We start from the raw sequence: 7,524 nt of genomic DNA, 5'->3' as shown, positions 1-7,524 counted from the left end.
GGGGGGGGGCGGTCCTGGAGAGAGCAGTGAAGCAAAGAAGACAGATGCCAGCAAAAAAGACGGCTGCCTCCTGGAACCCTCGCTGGCGGGATCAGTGCAGGAACCCAGATCAGTGATTTTTATTCCCCCATTCCCTCTATTTCCCTCTTTTCCTTTTCCCATTAAGAAATGCAAGGCATATTGTATTGCTCACCACAACTTGCTATATACTTAGGCAATTATCATGTGTTCAATTAGTACATTGTGGGTAGTTAATAAATGCTTGGACTTGGAGACTTGTTGTCCGCTCCACTGGGGATTTGCGAATCTGAGTCATTTGTCCCCCTCGTCTGAGCAGGACGTGACACTATCTTTACCACTCACATAGTTTTTCCCTTTCCAAAAGTCTTCTCTGACCCCATAATACCTCTGTCATTATCATGAACTACACCATCTGGGATAAATCCAGTGACTTGACATGAAGCAAGACTAGTGCCTGTTAAAGGAAGTATGCATTTCAAACATAGTTTCATAGGGTTATTCATATTCATATTCACATTTATAAGGTTTACTCATCACTTATAAGCAGACGGAACAGTTTTAGATGTGCAAGCCACATGATATGCACAGACAAAGCAGAAAACCTTTGGGTTGAAACCTCTATCTTTCCTTCTTTGCTTACTCTCACCCCTTATTGTTCATTTCCATACAACATTTATAGTTCCGTTCTGTGAAGCATCAGGCCCTTACCTCCGTCTCTACTCAGGGAGGCAACTCAAAACCAAGCACAGGTTTCTACGTGATTCAAACACATGCTTCTTTGCTTTGAACCTTGCTTCATCATTTAGGAGATCCTGCAGGATCCAGGCAAGTGGCATGAGTTGTCAAAATGGGGCATCAGACTGAAATTTCTTGGGAGGCAGTGCTTTTAATTTGCTAAAAAAAAAAAAAAAAAAAAAAGTCTTAAAAATAACAGGAAAAGAGCTTCTATTGAAATTCTGGCCACACTTAAATCATTACCAAAATTCCTATTGACTTTAGGGGGAGTGAAGACTAAATACAGTGGAAGGAATGATGAAATTCAAAGAAAATGAAACACAAAGGAATAAGCTATCTGAAAAACTACATGTTGCAGCCACAAAGGGTTCTACTGCCAGAAAGGGGTAAGGAATTATAAGACTGCAAGGTAAAATAGATATGGAATCTTTCATCTCTTTCTCTGCCACTGCTGCAGCATTCTGGATAGAAATGCTTTTGAGAACATGTGTACATGAGATGGAAAATGGGAGGACAAGTGAAAAAGAATGGAGATACCCAGCTGAGCTTTACTGGACAAATTATCAGTACAGAAGCAAGCAAAGAGCACACTGACTAATTGAGCTAATCCAATGGGACTGGATGGATTGTGGAGGTTATTTTGGTGTTTTGTTTTGTTTTGGGTTTTTTTTAGAAATACATCAAGGTAGAAAGTAATAGTGGCAACTAATGACATGAATGATTAATGTTTTTATTTGTATTATAGTGGCATTCTATGACACCGACTGAGATCTGGGCTGCACTGTAAAAACACATTATATGACTCAATCTCTTTCACAAAGAGCTTAATTATGACCTAAAAATTGCACATAAAGTAAGCTCATATTTTTGAATTAGTCACTGGCAAATGAAAGAAAGACTGCAAGACCAGACAATTAAAGAGCAGGAAAATCCTTTTAAAAGTTGCTATTAATGCAAAGCAATTGAAAGAATACTCAGAAAGCATGAATGTATATAAAAAGTCTGACTTCTAAGAGAATTTTAACCAGCATGTTTTCAATGTCTGTAATGAAACTGTCTTCATTTTTAGTACTAAGAGAATATACTCAAAAGTGGAAGGATTATTAGGGAAAAGGACTGCAGTACAGAATTTAAAGCAAATCAGATAAGATGGTAATTTTAGTAATCACCATCATATCAATGTAATTTCTACCTTTTCTAAAGTAAGAGAGCAACTTTTGAAGTAAACCTGTATTGAAAAAAACAAAACTGATCTCAATCCTTTTTTGAGGAAAGCTCAAAAAATATTTTAAACATTTTTCTTCTTTTTATATTAAAATTTCAGATTCTATTTGTGAAGGCACTGATAATGTTAAAACAGATTAAATCATATCCATAGAGATCAGAGAATGAAAATGAATAAACCTGAAGAAAGGAGAATTTTATTCAGTTTTCTGAGATGCATTTTCCTTCAGAATTATTTAACTACAAATTATTTTGGGGGGTTGGGGGTGGAGGGAAATTTATATCAGATATCTACCAGATATTTAAAAAAGGAGTACTTTAATACACCGCTAAAGTCCTTCAGTAGGAAGGGACAGAAAACTCAAGGTGGCAATCCTGACCTTCACAAGGAGGGGGACATGGCACACAGTCTTCTCCTAAACTTTTGATTCTTCTTACTGAACAGCCCTACTGAATCAGCTCAAAGTTGTAGCTAGCCTCATGTCCTGTGTCACAAGCAAAAGGGCTAAGGATGCTTAACAACAAGCTAAGCAGGTAAACTGCATAATCTCATAATTCCAGGTTTCTTTTATTTCAAGATTTCCTGAAAGATGAGTATCTCTTTGTTTTTACTTCATGTGCACCTTTACATGAGATGCAAGAGCATAGGGAAGCAAACAAGCTTACTGGCAACAGAAAGAAGTGGCAGGTATCCTGTATATTGAGCTGTGGAGTGAAAACTAGTTTCTCTCAATAGCAAGATAGGAAGAATATCTACATGATGACTGGAAATGGACTATGCAGACTTGAGACCATTTTCAAAAAATCGAAGGATGCAATGCAGGTAGAGTTGTCAGAAAAATCTGCCTGGTAATGCTCGGTACTTGCTTTAAGGTGGTACCTAATACTCCAGTTGCTCTGTATGCGTCTCTACTTCCCCGCTCACCCATATCAGCATAGTGGCGTAGTGCTCCTACATGGGACCTGTTAGATTCAGAGCACCACAGCATATCGTGCTGATCACAGATCCTTACAAGACTGGGATACCACTCACATATAGATGGCTTTTCCTCTGTCACCACCATGGCTTTTGTGGCAAAGGTACACCAGTGACATAATGAAAATAGCAGTGCTTTTCCTGACCTTTTCAGAAGTCAACTTATTGTCCAGGCAAAGTAGGGACTCACTCATATGCTGTCTCTTTCCTTATTTGAAAGAATTAATAATGCCACTTTTATCTACAGATAGGAATCCTTGTATTTTAAAACTTCCTAAGTGGCCAAAACTTACAAGGTTTTGGTCTCTGACCACAATTAGAACTGTACCAAGAAAAAGATCCCAACATTTTCTTTCTAGTTAATGGAAAATCTATTTTACAATTTACAAATACTCCAGAAGTACACTGAAGATTGCATCCTGTCATTTATAAATAGTATTAAACTTCGTAACAGTTTTGTTTTTACTACCTTTTTATGATAGCATAATATTTAGTAGCTGAAATGGAAAAAAAAAAAAAAAAAAAAGGTGTCAATATGTAGCTCATCCACAAGGTCCCTTGGAAATATTAGCATGGCCTAATGGTGTATACTGGCCTGGAATACTGAGTGCTGGGGATTATTGATACACTGGATTGTCACTGGGTTGCCTAATGCCAACAGTAGCATTGTCAGATGCTGTGAATGAAATTCTGGATGCAACCTTTAAACTTGTCAAAGTGATTTAGGGGGTCTATGTTCTATTTTTAAAAATTGCTTACTGTGAGTCAGTGAGGTAATTACTGCTTGCCAAGGTGGGGTGAAAACCTGCAGCAGATCTCTTCTCCCTGATGCCAGCTAATGAACAAAGGGATCCCAGGGTCACTGGGAACTGGCTTTCCCTTCCAGCAGTATCACATCCATGAGGACATAAGGACACGTCTGTGATTAGCTACACAGGAATAAATGACTCTGTAGGTTTACACTTCATTTTGACCTGTAGGATGAACCTGTGTCCATTCACACCTTCAGACCTGAATTTTGACACTCAGGCCTTTTAACATAAGTTCTAAGACGTGATTATCTGTGATCAACTGTGGTGGGTTAAAGCTCAGGTGTCCTACAAAGTACAGGGGAAGGGCTTCATGCTTGGGAATACATATAAGACCACTGTCTTAACTAGCTGCTAGACTATGCAAACGCACCCTTTGGATGGAGATGTGCCATAGATGCAGCTCTTCTCTCTGTTCAGTGTGGTGTTACAGAAGGCAGAGAGACATCTCCCTCCAGCTGGCACTGTTACAGATTAGGTGCCTAAAAGACATCTGTCAAACACCCTAAGGAAAGTCAAAACCCCCTGTCAGAGCACCAGACCTCACCATTTAGAGCACTATTGGAAGGAAGGATGTTTCAGTTCAGTTCCTTCACTGGCATTCGGGGTATTTAAAAATATCTTTCCAAAAGATCGTCCTGATCACTAGGCACTGAAATTCCCTGAAGGTCAAGGAGAGAATGAAAGTGAAAGCCACCAAGTCACAAGGAAGTACTCCAGCCAGGGGGCTCCATGATAAAAACCACCCTCTCACTGTTTCCTCCACAGGCAGATGAGAGACTGATTGATAGGCCTAAGTCCCATGAAAAGTCATCCATTAATAAAATCGACAAAGAGACCAAAGAAGTGACTGTCATAAGCAGCTCAGTACCCAGCTGTGGGGCACTTCTGTTCATTGCATACGGGAACACTTCAATCCCCTTGTGTGTCTGACTCCTGAGATATCAATTTAATCTTTGAATATGGGATTTTGGATCTTCACTTACCTATAGGTACTTTAGAAAATGTTGTCAAGGAAGACTGTGCTAAATAGTCTAATAGTCTCAACAAGAGGTAGACAAAGTTTACAGTTCATGGAAGAGAAAGTCAGAGAATTGCAACTTTGGTGTCGTCTAAAAAACAGCACAATATGGATGTCTCTAGGGCTTCCATTTTTCTGAAATATGAAGATCAAATCTATAAGCCTTAGGCTGAAAAGGTGTTTTGGGAGAAAATGAAACAGAGATGCATGGAGAGTCAGGGAGCAGTGTCACATGTAACTGTGCTGTAGAAGTGAAGTGGAAGAATTCAGAAACCAAACCACAATGACAGAACTATCCAAAATCCTGGAAAACAATTAATATTTGAGGCACGGATTCAAATCTAGAAGAAACTATGCAATTCAATAAAAAAGAAGGAATTGGATATTTTTCTCTCTTTATATCTTAAATAACTGAAGAAGCACCATAACAAGGCTAAGACTCCCTGTAGAACTTAAATCAGGGGCTGTAAATTGGTGGTGTGACAGCAGTAATACACTTTATTTCACAGATTATCCTGGCACAAGTATCTTAGTCAGGTAATTAATTCATGTGCTGAACACTTGACCCAAATTTTTAGGGGTAATCCACTTGGTAATCTTCTGAATACCTCCAGGCAGAAATCTGTAGCAGGGATTTCAGTACCTTTAGTAGTTGGGGCATAAGATGAAATGTTCTGGCCACACTAATCCTCATTAGAAAGAAAGCATTTTATACTGAGACCCATGTAGACAGTGTGCGCGTGTGTTCCAGGTAAGTGCACTTGAAGCCCATTTTCTTAACATATTTCTTCCTCACTCCTCATAACATTGCTACAGTTCTTGCATTTCTATCTAACTTCAAGTTCTTTGCTTACACCACATCCTTCTGTATCAAGACTACACACAGTAAGTGGGATTAAAGTGCTCTGAACAAGGCATGAAAAATCTTAGACATCTGGTTCTGAGCTAGGTCCCCTACAAATTTGCTATGGGTAGAAGAGAAAAAATGGCATCTCTAAGGGATGATACAACTCATGGAAGAGCACCTTGAAGTCAGTCTGATGACTCATTCCCTGGAGATGCTTGTTTTTCTCTGCTGACTGCAAAGAAAGTCCAGAATGGTCAGCTCAGAGTTGGACTTCTGATCTAGTTCATGACAGAGGAATGCCACATGCTATTTTAAAAATACTGTAATGTTTATGTCAAATGGCCACACAGCTGCAGCATTACACTAGACTTATGGATCCTTACTCCAGAACAGCAGAAATGGTTTTTTTGCCATTCTGCAGAATTTAATACACTACACATACCTATTTGGGACATCTAGTATTTTCAAATTTTTCTTAATCATGCAAGTGACATATTGTAAGTGATTACACAGGGCTGTTGGAAAACAGGAAAAATGGAAAAGGAGGCATGAAAAACATTCACCAGATCAATTCAAAAATAGGAAAATTCTTGGAAAAGGGAAGCTCATTTCACTGTCTCCATGTTTAGCAATCTTAGGCATATACACGTATAAAGCAAAACCATCATCCATCTGTTCATAGCAAGTTTGCAGAGAATTTTAATAAGACACATTAATGCTAATAATGGCCGATGTTTATGATGTTTATAAAATAGCCAATGTGGAGCATCTGGAAAGTTCATAAAAGTTGTTCTTATAAAATCCACAGGTGTAACACCTTTCCCTGAGCCTGTTTTTTTGCCGACCTTGTCCTCCTAGGCCATATCTGTCAGAAACTCTCTCCTTCCAGACATTGCTGTGACTGTGGCACTCTGAAACTTGTGTTTTGAAGCCAGACCTGTTTCTGTTTTTTTACGTTCAGCATTCAGCACATTACAGGAACAAACCAGTTAGCCAAAACTGCAAGTTTCCACCTGAAACTACAGGAATCTCTATTTCCAAGTGACAGATGTTCTACAACAGTTGGTGACAAACAGGCTAATTTAGACTGATTTAACTGAAGTTCAGCCTGCTGACAGTGGGGGATTTTTTTTTAATGCAGCTGAAGAAGGCATTTCTGAGTCCTAGGGCTGGCTGTTGCACACAAAACTATAGAGGTCCTGGTGTGAACTAAACAGCATGGCCATGCATGGTGCCTGTGTCTCTGCTCCTCACACTGCCTTTTAGATGCTGAGATGGAAGATGGCATTGAGTAGCAAATTACCAAGAGAATTAGCTGGTCTTTAAAATTTACTCACTGAACATATGTCCTCAGAAATCAAATGCCTTTGGCCCAGAATCTTTCTTCCTAAACTCAGGCATCTAAGATCTTAAATTAGAAGGACATGTACCCTGGGGTGAATTATCTTCTGAGATGCTGAGCTCTCCACTAACATATGAAGGAGCTTCCAGGGATTGCTCTCCTAACCCAGGCAAGTCCATCCAAGCTTCTGCCTTCAGCCCTAACTTCTGAAGGAACTGAGAGAGCAGAAAAATATTGCAGAAAAGCCTTTAGGACTTACTCTTTTATGTAAAGATTAGGGGTGTGATTCAGAACCTACAATGTAACAACTGCATTGTCCTCCAAATGGTACATTGTCTTGGTTTTTGTTTTTAACTTGCATATGAGAGGTGGCAGCAGGCTCCACCCTTCTAAGTACCATCAAGCCTCTTGCTTGAGCAGCCATGAATAGACATGTTAAAAATTAGTAACAATTAGAGTTCTCTTTCTCTTTCTCTTTCTCTTTCTCTTTCTCTTTCTCTTTCTCTTTCTCTTTCTCTTTCTCTTTCTCTTTCTCTTTCTCTTTCTCTT

The 7,524-nt window shown here is 39.2% G+C and overlaps 1 protein-coding gene across 9 annotated transcripts in view; it reads right to left on the bottom strand.

Annotated features, from left to right (window-relative positions):
* The window catches only part of ENOX1 (ecto-NOX disulfide-thiol exchanger 1), a 381,250-nt gene that overhangs the window by 76,167 nt on the left and 297,559 nt on the right, over window positions 1-7,524 (bottom strand). The window lies entirely within an intron of this gene.

The sequence above is a fragment of the Athene cunicularia genome, assembly GCF_003259725.1.
Source record: "Athene cunicularia isolate RWA chromosome 1 unlocalized genomic scaffold, athCun1 chr1_part1, whole genome shotgun sequence".
NCBI lineage: Eukaryota > Metazoa > Chordata > Aves > Strigiformes > Strigidae > Athene > Athene cunicularia.
The sequence above is the reverse complement of the archived record's forward strand: the minus strand, read 5'-3'. Positions and strand labels throughout refer to the sequence as shown.